Genomic DNA, 9641 nt, shown 5'->3' with positions numbered 1-9641 from the left:
GAGTTGTCTCTATTTGTAAGTTATTTTTTTAAAATAAAGATCTGCAAAAAAAAAAAAAGCTATGCCTGCCAGTGGTTTGACTTGCCATGCTCCTCCTCCTCAGGAAAAAAAAAGCCAAAAAGAAGAAATCCCAAGGCTACCCTCTGTCCTTTGGTGCAGGAGCAGACAGGTCAGTCGGTGTTTTCCTGGTTTTTGTTGGCAGTGGCCGGAAACCACTGATGGAGGAGTGTGAGACGGCACCGGTGTGTGGTGACTGGGGAGAGGGTGGGAGGAGCAGATCTGTGGAGGGCTGTGCTGTTGGGAAAGGTAAACCCGATGGATTTATAAGGTGAAAACCGTTGGGAGTGATGAAAAGCTGTGTTTTTCTAGCTCAGGAATAAACACGTGGAGGAAAACTACGCAAGCGTGCAGATGGAGCGGATATTTGGACTAATCCAGGTTCAGTGCTCCGTGGGTTTTACTTGTGATGGAATTGGGGGGTTAGTGGTCCTGACAGCACTAAATCCCTTTTTATCTCCTCTTCCCTTTGTTATGGTTTGCATGGGCAGGATGCAGCTGCTGTGGGACCCGTGAAGTGCAGCTTTAGGCCAGCGAAGCACTCAAGTCGTGGCCGTCTCAGGACAAGGTATTTAATGTCAACCCGATGACGTCTCCCAGCCGCCGCTGGTGTGAGTGTTTTACAGCTCCAGCACAGCACTAACTGTGAAGGCTGTGCTTAAATTCCTGTTAAATCCAAGCATGCCCTCCTCTCTCTGTGATCCCAACTGCCGAAACATCTTGACTGTTTTTTTGTTTCTTTCTCTGTGTTCCGCTACTGCCTCCTTGAAGGTCAGGCTGTAAAAATAGATGTTTACCAGCGCTGCCAAATCTGCCATCCCCTCCTTGTGCTGGTGTTGCTGAGAAAGCACTGGTCCGTCCCCAGATGGGGAGAAATCCCAAAAGAGAGAGGATTTCTGTTGGCAGAGAAGGGCAGCTGGCATAGCTGTGCCAACAGAATGCCAATGTAGCTTTCTGTGCTGATGCTTCTTATAAGCAGTGGATGTTTTGAGCTTCCTGTGAGCCTTTCTTGAGGTACTGCTGAACTGCAAGGAAAGTGCTCCCTCATGCTGACAGATAAAATTGGTTATTGCTGAGAAATTAATTTCCTGCTTTAGCTGGGCATTGTTTCCCATGCCTCAGCATCGCTCTGTGTCCTCTCCAAAGATGCTGGATATGGCTCTGGCACCCCCTTCCCATCCACCTACGGGGTCTTGCTCAGTTTGGAGCAGCAGAACTGTTTCAGATCAGGTTCCCTCTCAGACAGTGTGTTGTTTTCACATGGTGCTGTAGCTGGTTTGGATTGGCAGAAACTCATGGATATTTTTTTTCTCTCTGCAGTTTGGTATTCACAGCACAGTGTCAGCCCTGCAGATACCCTGGGTGGTGCTGAGTGGTGGGGAGATCCTGCAGACCTGCTGCAGAGACCAGACTGATAAAGTCTCCAGGCCTCTTGGTGAGGTGGATCGTGGTGGGACAGTGCCTTTTTGCAGCAAAAGCAGGGTCAGACAGAGAGCAGGTAAAGGTCAGGACCTTGACCAACAGCTGTATCATGCACACACAGGTCCTTTCCAGCTCCTCAGAAGGAAAGACCTGAGGCTGTGCACCCACCTTGTCTCCTTGGCCCTTGAAAGGACGAGGGGAGCTGGAAGGCAGCACCCCCACACACCAGCAGACTGGGCTGTGGAAGGGGGAACAAGGTCCTCTCCAGGGATCAGCACTGGTGGGTGGCCCTGAGGTGGCCATGACTCTGTGGTGAGGGTGGTAGTGGGCAGAGGGTAGGAGATGGGTGGAGTGCAGAACAGTGCAGGGGGACAGAAGGGTGGAGTTTGTCACTGTTGCATATTTCTCATTAGGACTTTGTTTTCATGCAAAAAACTCCCCAAAATCAAAGTGTAGCAGAGGTATAATAGGAAAAAACATGTCTGTGTTCTAGGAAGCTTTCCTCATGGCTTCGTGTGATACAATACCCCAGATGGTGTTTGTACTTAGACCAAAAAAGTGAATGTGCACCCCTTGGAGTCTGATATGAGGGAATTTGTCAGCAGATAACAGGTGAGTGAAAATGGGAGTTTGCAGATAGATGTGACTGTGACTTGGAGTGACTGATGTGGTGGCAACTGTCACCTTGTTTGGCCAAACGTCCCAACTCTGGAAATTGGGGTGTTCAGGAAGAACTCAGGAAGAATTTCTTCATGGAAAGGGCAGTTGAGCACTGGCAGGGGCTGCCCAGGGAGGTGGTGGAGTCCCCATCTCTGGAGGTGTCCAAGGAATGACTGGACGTGGCACTCAGTGCTCTGGGCTGGGTGACAAGGTGGGGATTGGGCACAGGTTGGATTCGGTGACCTTGGAGGTGTTTTCCATCCTCAATGATTCTGTGTTACGAAGGGTCCCCTCTTTTCCTGCTGTGGCTTTGTGGCTGCCTGTGCCCGGGGATCTCCTTTGTTCCTCTGGCAACTACAGTTGTACGTGGGGGTTCAGGTCTTGCCTTTGCCAGGAGCTCAAATTCACTGTTAACACTTGGGTGGAAAATAAGTAAAAATCAGACATAAGCCACGTTGGAGCGAGTCCTCCTGCTTAACTCTTGGGCTTTCTGGCTGAAAGCATCTCCACGAGCCTGAGACAGGCACTGAGCAAATAAAAATATATCTGCTCTGCGAGAAAGGGTTTATTTCTTTTCTTACATAGAAAGTGCAGTCCTGCTTTAATGTTACTTAAACACAGATTTCCTTTTATGAGCCATAAACGACATTCAGGTGTAGCACAGTGACTTTAAATCAGCTCCTCTGGCAACCATCTAGGTAATGTACTGTAAGGAACGCCCAACTGCCCTCTTTCTCCTTGTGCTAATTCATCGTTTCAGTGCTGCTGACTTTAGGTACTTGCCTTTCATGAGTTCACTGAGCATAAAAGCCAGTTAAAGTTCCTAAGAAGCACGAAATAACTCAGCTGTGAGCAATATTGAAGCACGTGGGGGCGGCGGCGCTGCCAAAGCCAGCTCTTTATTCTGTTTCAGGTTGTTTCTGGATGAGGAGAGAGCTGAGCTGGTACTTTAAAGGTGATGGGGTGTGGGCTGAGCAGGGCATGATGCGATGGGGATGGGTTTTGGGAGGAACTGATGTCTGCAAAGCCCAGGGTTTGCTTCAGCCTCCCTGCTCCGTTATGGTGTGTGGCTGAAGAGCATCCGAGCCAGAGTCTGCTCTGACTTACACCCCGGATTTACAGTGGGATAATGCTGCTGATTTAAAAGGAGCTATCTGGATTTATAGGGCTTTTTATAAGTAGGATCAGGAATTTTAGCCATAATCCTGTGCAAATGTGTGGGTGTGAGTGGCAACGTGCACATCTGCATCACTAATGCAGTGTAATACCCACATCCAGCCCAAATGAAGGATGTAATAACAGCAGCGCAACAGACAATAACAGTGTGAGTTTGCTTTCACAGAAGTACTTGCATTAAAGGGTTATAATGTGATTCAAACCAGGCTCACAAAGATCCTGGGGTGGATAATCAAGCCGTAACTCTAAAACATGTGGCTGATTTTGTAGCATCCACTGTCACGAGAAAAATCCATCTCCTTCCAGCAACTTTGGTAGTTGCTGTTTGAAAACAACTCATTTTTTTCATGTAAGTCTCCATCTATTTGTTTTTCTGGCATCATGTGGAATACGTGCAAGGCCCTTGCTAAAGCTCTCTATCCTGGAACTGTGAAAACTTCATAGGGCCAAAGAGATACCCACATCCCAGTGATGTGAGTCCAGGGAGGCCACTCAGTCCTAAAACCTTGAGCAGGATGGCACTGGAGTGAGCATCAGAGTAAGGCTTTTTCAGTTATTTACCTTACCAGGCAGGGTAAGGTATCTTTACAGGGAAGCACTGGGAAACCAACCAGGCTCTCAGCAGATGATGCTTCTTGACATCAGCTGGTTTGAAGCCAGCTCTGATGATGGATGTTGCCTCTTGCCTTTAGGTTAACAGGGGAAAAATCCCAGCCCCCTCTCATGTTTGCTCTCTGTACAGTGCTATTTCCAGACTAAAGAAAAAGAGTTAAATTACATTTTAACAGAACAATACCTACAACAGCAAAGGTCGGGAAACTTTTACATAAGGTCACCCTATCGATTGCAACAGTGAAAGGAGAGACATCAAATACTTTGCCATGAAAGGCTGAAAAGAAGTAAATTCAGCATGATATATTGAAACCCAAGTCTCTTTCATATGTGGCAGAGCCTCTGACATAGCAGGTTTACTGTTCAAGCTGAGATATGTTGCCTTGCCAACATATATTCTGAGTTACCCAAGCAGATTTAATGTTTTTGCAGTAGTGACTTTTCCCTTTTTTGGAGGGGACACTTTTCTTTTTCTTTTCAAAAAAAAAAAAAATTGTTGCAGAAGATTTCAAACCTACCTAGGAAATGACCTTAATCAATTTAGTTCCACCGATGAGTAGGAAAACTCAGATCTTTCTTTTTGCTTTCTCTAAACATTGTCTTGCTTGCATTGAGCAGGGTGACCGAGTCACAGCTTGAGAGAAAAGTGCATTTTGTTTGTTGTTTTGTTGTGGGGTTTTTTTTACCCATCCAAGTGGCAGCTCTGTTTTGTCCAAAAGGATTGACGTGACTGACAAGTGTTTTGAATTTCTAAGCTCTGAGGTCTCCAAATGCCTGAAAAGCGAATGACACACACATAAAAATGTAAATCTTTGGAAAACAAGCACCAACTACAGACAAAAAAAATAACAATTCTGCAAAAGGGTGACAGACGCTGCATTCATTCTGGGGTTTTTTTCCCCCTCCCTTTTTCTTTTTAATAAGCCAGTGTTTCTGGGCCACCTACAGGCACATTTGCGTCTCCTGCAGCAGGGAATCGGGCTGAACAATGAGCCCAAGTCATGGGCAGGGTGGGTCTCTCTGCAGCTCAGGGTCACAGCTCCATCACCACCAGCTCTCCGAGATCTGTTCCCATCAGCCCCGTGTCCGTCGGGTGGTGCCGTGGGTTTCAGTCCGATGGGCACATGACATCTGGAATGTCCTCGTTGTTCAGGGCTTGGGCTGTGGGAGTCCCAGGAGAGTGAAACCATTGAGCTGGGCTGTGTCTCACCTCCCAGCCCTGCTGAAGCTGGATAAAGGTGGGCTTTGAGATGGGAGAGCCCTGCTGGTCCCAGCACTTGCCATGGATTGATGAGGGGTCCCAGACTGGATTAAGGCATCCTCTGGGATGTCCTCAAACAGGCTGCTTTGGTTTAGGTCTGTGGGGTGTTGTTACCATAGGTTCACATGTTGTGAATCATAGAATCTCCTGAGCTGGAAGGGACCCACAAGAATCATTGAGTGCAAGTCCTGGCCCTGCCCAGGACACCCCAACAATCCCACCCTGTCCCTGAGAGCGTTGTCCAAATGCTCCTTGAGCTCTGTCAGCCTTGGGGCCATGCCCAATGCCCTGGGGGGCCTGTTCAGTGCCAGCCACCCTCTGGGGCAAGAACTTTTTCCTGGTATCCAACCTAACCCTCCCTTGACTCAGCTTCATGGTATTCCCTTGGGTCATATCCCTGGTCACCAGTGATCAGGTGTGAGAAGGAAGGAAAGGCTTCTCCCTTCCTCCAGGCATCCCACTGCAACCTTGTTGTCCCTTGCTGTCCTGGGTAACGACTGTTCAGCTCAAGATTACCCATGACAGCCCCATGAACTTCCTCTGGAGAGCATTTTAATAATTTGTGCTTCCTTTTACTCAGGGCTGGTAAAATACCTGAGACCATACCAGCTAAATGCAGGATGTGTTTTCATGGAGCAGCCCGTGAGCCCCACTGTCTCCTGGCTCTCTTTTTCCTCATGGCCTCGCTCTAAAACCAAAGCAGGATGAAAGACACGGGAATCCTGTGCCGTGTGGGAGATGCTGAGCCCCTGACTATGTCAGAGCTCTTGTCTCTAACCCAGCCAACTCCTTCCAGGGCCCGGCTTCACTTTGAAGGCTGTGCCGTTGCTTTGGCGGGTGGTGGTTTTACAAAGAGGATGGTGACGGGGAGAGGGTTTTTCTTCTCATTTCCCGTCCCGCCTGGCCGGTGAATGCGGGGTTTTTGGTCGAGGGGTTTGGAGGAGCGAGGGGGGCAGTCAGTTGGAAACGCCGGCTCTGAAAGCTCCAGAGAGCCACCGGCACCACTTCCTCTTGGTTCAGCTCCACCAGTTCTCCACAGCTGCTTCCATGGGAAGCTGGCTGGCTGAGGAGAATCCATACCTTCCCTCTGCAGTCGATCAATGACATGCTGGAGTGTTTTGGATTCCTCTTTTCGGGAGAGAATAGTCCTCATTGTACGCCTGGAGAATAAAATAGCAAAGGGAGGGAGGGAGGGAGGGAGGCTCTTTCCTGTGCACGCTCCGACTCTCCTGGCTGAGAGGCAGCTTTGCTCACCCACATTTGAGTTTGGCAGTACTTGGGACTTTCTAAACCTTGCCTGAGTTGTGTCTGTCTGCAGAGTGAATGCCAGGCATGCTTTGCTCAATCTGACTACGGGATGAGGGTGTTGGAGCCTAGGAGATCCCTGGGAAAGGATGAGAAGTGGGTGTTCAGTGAAAAAAGCATCAGCAGCCCTGATAGTTTGCTATCATGAGCTGTTCTCTGGGCACCATCTCAGCCCCATCACTCCTTTGCAACTGGTGATCTCTTGGTCCTGCTTCTGCAAAAGATTCTTCAGGATGAAAGCCTGGATTTCAGGTTGAAAACTCTCAGACAGGTGAACATCCTGAGTGTCTGAGAGGGGCGACTACTTGGCTCAGCCCCTGAATGTCTGAATGCAAACTTGAAGTGCATTAAACCTTCTCCAGGCAGTGGGGGTTTCACACTTTGAAAAGCTTTCTGAGGTTTCCAGCGTTTGCTGCTTCCAGTCACGCTGGAATTCAAAAGTGCAAAGGCCCATGGAAATGATTAATAAAGAACAAAAACCAGACTGTGAGACAGGTTCAGCTCCACAACGACTCTGAAATCATAGGCTTGCAGTAGTCTCATGCTTTGTTTAGGTAGATTTGCTCTTGTAGAGCTGGAAATTTTTCAAGCTGTATTCAGGCCCAGGTGCTGCTTGTATAAGGGTTGAGAATGTCTCCAGGTGTAAAATTTCCAGTGTCTGTTGGCATCAGCGTGTTATATTCATTTATGTGTCTGGAAAGTCTGGTCCAGGCGGTTTGGTGGAATTAAAAGGGATTTACTTGCATGGTGGGTAAGTGCTTCTGTACACGTAGCCTTCTCCCCACGGTTTGCTGTAGATCTTGTTGACAACCTCTTTACCTCATGGCAGTGACAAGGTCCCAGACACCTCTCAGCCTGGATTTCTTCCTACAAGGTTTCTTGACTCTCCTCTGCTCTGTGGGACCAGCAGTTCGTTGCCTGTGGTGTGTTGGACCTGGGAGGTGTCTGTGGAAGGGGAGGCTGCTTCCCATTTGCTCCAAGGAAAATCTCTGCAATCTCCCTTTGGAGATGGTATCGGCCCAAAGATGAATTGTTGTCACACACACTGTGAAAGGAAGCAGATGCTTAGGATGAGGAGTCAGGTTTAGCAGGTCCTTCTCTTTGGTGATGCGTCTTCGGATCTGCTTCCGTGTGGTGAGTGTTATTCCAGCTCAGCCGTGGCTCCTGGGAATAATGGGCATCCCATGCCTCAGCAGCTCATTGTCCCCATCCTGCCCACTCCTGTGCCTGTGGCTGATACCCAGGGCAAGAAATTTTGGCCTGGCTGGAGCTGGTGGGGTGTCACTAATTCTGACTTGTAAGGTCAGACTGTGGGGCCTTCAAGGGGTCCGTGAGCTCTCTCGAGGCTTGTCATGTCTTTATGCTGTTTTTACTATATAGATGTATATGCTATATTTGTGTATATTTATATTAATATTAAGCTGGGGGTGTATAATGTGGTAACATACAGCACCAGAAATATTATCTGGGATCTCAGAAATCCCTTCTCCTTTCCTGAGGTAAGTGGCCAACCCTTCCCAGTCTCCAAGGCATTTGATTACATCCACTGTGCTTAGGAGCTAAAGTGTCTTAGCTTGCAGGGTGATGGAAAAGGGAACTCCAAATGAACTGCAAGTGGCCAGGTTTGTGTTACACACTAGGACCTTCCTGCAGGGAGTCATCCAAAGCTGATTTAATCACCTTCCCCCTTCCATTGACAGCTAAAGTTGTGCATTAGAGGAAGACACTAGGGGAGAATGATTACAAACAAGACTCTGAGATAACCCATCATCCCATGCCTCGTAGGAGAAGGATGGAGACAACTGATGTGGGAAGAGCAAAGCTGTTGACTGAATCCAGGAGCTGTGATTCACAGGTAAAGAGGGGTTTTTTCCCCCTTTGCTTCTCTAAGATGTAAGTTAAGATGCCATCTTAATCAGAAACGCATCCAGTTCTGATTTTGAGTCAGCTGAGGTGTTGTTGGGGCTTTTTCGTAGTGTGTAGCCTCTCTTGTTGTTCATTTGCAAGGGCTGAAGATGAGAGCTTGGATTTGGGAGAGCTGAGAAGCCTGTGTTGAACTGAAAGGCTGTTTTTAGCAGCAGCATCTGATTGATAACCAGCACTGTATTCATCAGGATAGATAAAACTCACCCGAGGTGTTTTGCTTGACTGTACTCTTCCTCTGCCTCCTGGGGTCTTCTTGACCTCCTCCTGCAAACCTGGAGGTGGGAAACTTGTGTTTCCACCAGTTCCAGGAGCCTTATCTCTGCCTTGCAGCTGGGAGCAGGACCCTGTCCCATCTGTGGTGCTGCAGACATGGCTCCACACAAGCCAGCACCTGAAATCCCAACAGACAGCACTAAGTTCTCATCTTTGCCACATCCCTTCCTGTGCAGGATCGTTTCTCTGGCCCCCTTGATGAACATGACGAGGGATGACACTTTGTAAAAGCCATTTTGTAGCTGGTAAGTGTTCCAGGGCAGCTCCCTCCCTTATTCTCTGGTGGTCCTGCTGCCTGCAGCATTCCCACAACCTCGTCGAGGTTTGTCGGAAGCAATCTCTCTCGTTAGATTATCCAGTAGATTTGGGAGAAAACAGGCAAGCCACTCTTCAGGCTAAAAGCATATCTGTTTTTCCCCAGTTGTGTCAGTGCTGGTTTTTCCAGCTGATAAAAGCCATGTGCTGTGCTCCCTGTGCTATCAAACGCTGTGAGACGTTGCAGGAGTTCTGGGCCCGCTGTTGGCAGCAAACCTTGTTCTGGTGGAGCCCAGTTCCTACTCCCCTCTGTCTGAAAGCCCCTTGGGAGGTGATCCCTGCTCAGGTGGGAGCTTCCCAGCTGCTTACAAAGATGTGAAGGTCTCTTCTCTTGTCTGTCATCCCTGAAAACACATTCTCCAGGCAGCTCCTGAGAGCCAGAGTTGCCCACGGCCCCCTTACAATCCATGTTTGACAGACTGAACCAGCTGGTTAAGAAACTCCTCCAAGATAACACCAGGGCTATTTGTTTTATAGTCCAATCCAGTGACATTTTATTCCCTCACCAGCAGTAGCCAGTTGTTTTTTTGCAAGTCTAATACAGGTTACTAATATATCATGTGATAAAATTATGGGTTTTTCTCTAGTGCCAGACACTTGGAAGCATCTGGTTAGATAGAGAAGTACCTGGCAT

General features: G+C 48.4%; 1 long non-coding RNA gene across 1 annotated transcript in view; it reads left to right on the top strand.

Moving 5' to 3' along the window:
- Positions 1-1327: 1327 nt before the first annotated feature.
- Positions 1328-9641, top strand: part of LOC116789490 — an 87349-nt gene continuing 79035 nt past the window's right edge. Inside the window, exons 1-4 of the long non-coding RNA XR_004358049.1 lie at positions 1328-1555; positions 1973-2091; positions 8194-8348; positions 8750-8937. This is a non-coding gene — a long non-coding RNA (uncharacterized LOC116789490). The remainder of the gene's footprint in view (positions 1556-1972; positions 2092-8193; positions 8349-8749; positions 8938-9641) is intronic.

The sequence above is a fragment of the Chiroxiphia lanceolata genome, chromosome 7 (assembly GCF_009829145.1).
Source record: "Chiroxiphia lanceolata isolate bChiLan1 chromosome 7, bChiLan1.pri, whole genome shotgun sequence".
In the NCBI taxonomy this organism is placed as follows: Eukaryota; Metazoa; Chordata; class Aves; order Passeriformes; family Pipridae; genus Chiroxiphia; species Chiroxiphia lanceolata.
This window is presented reverse-complemented; position numbering and strand designations above follow the sequence as displayed.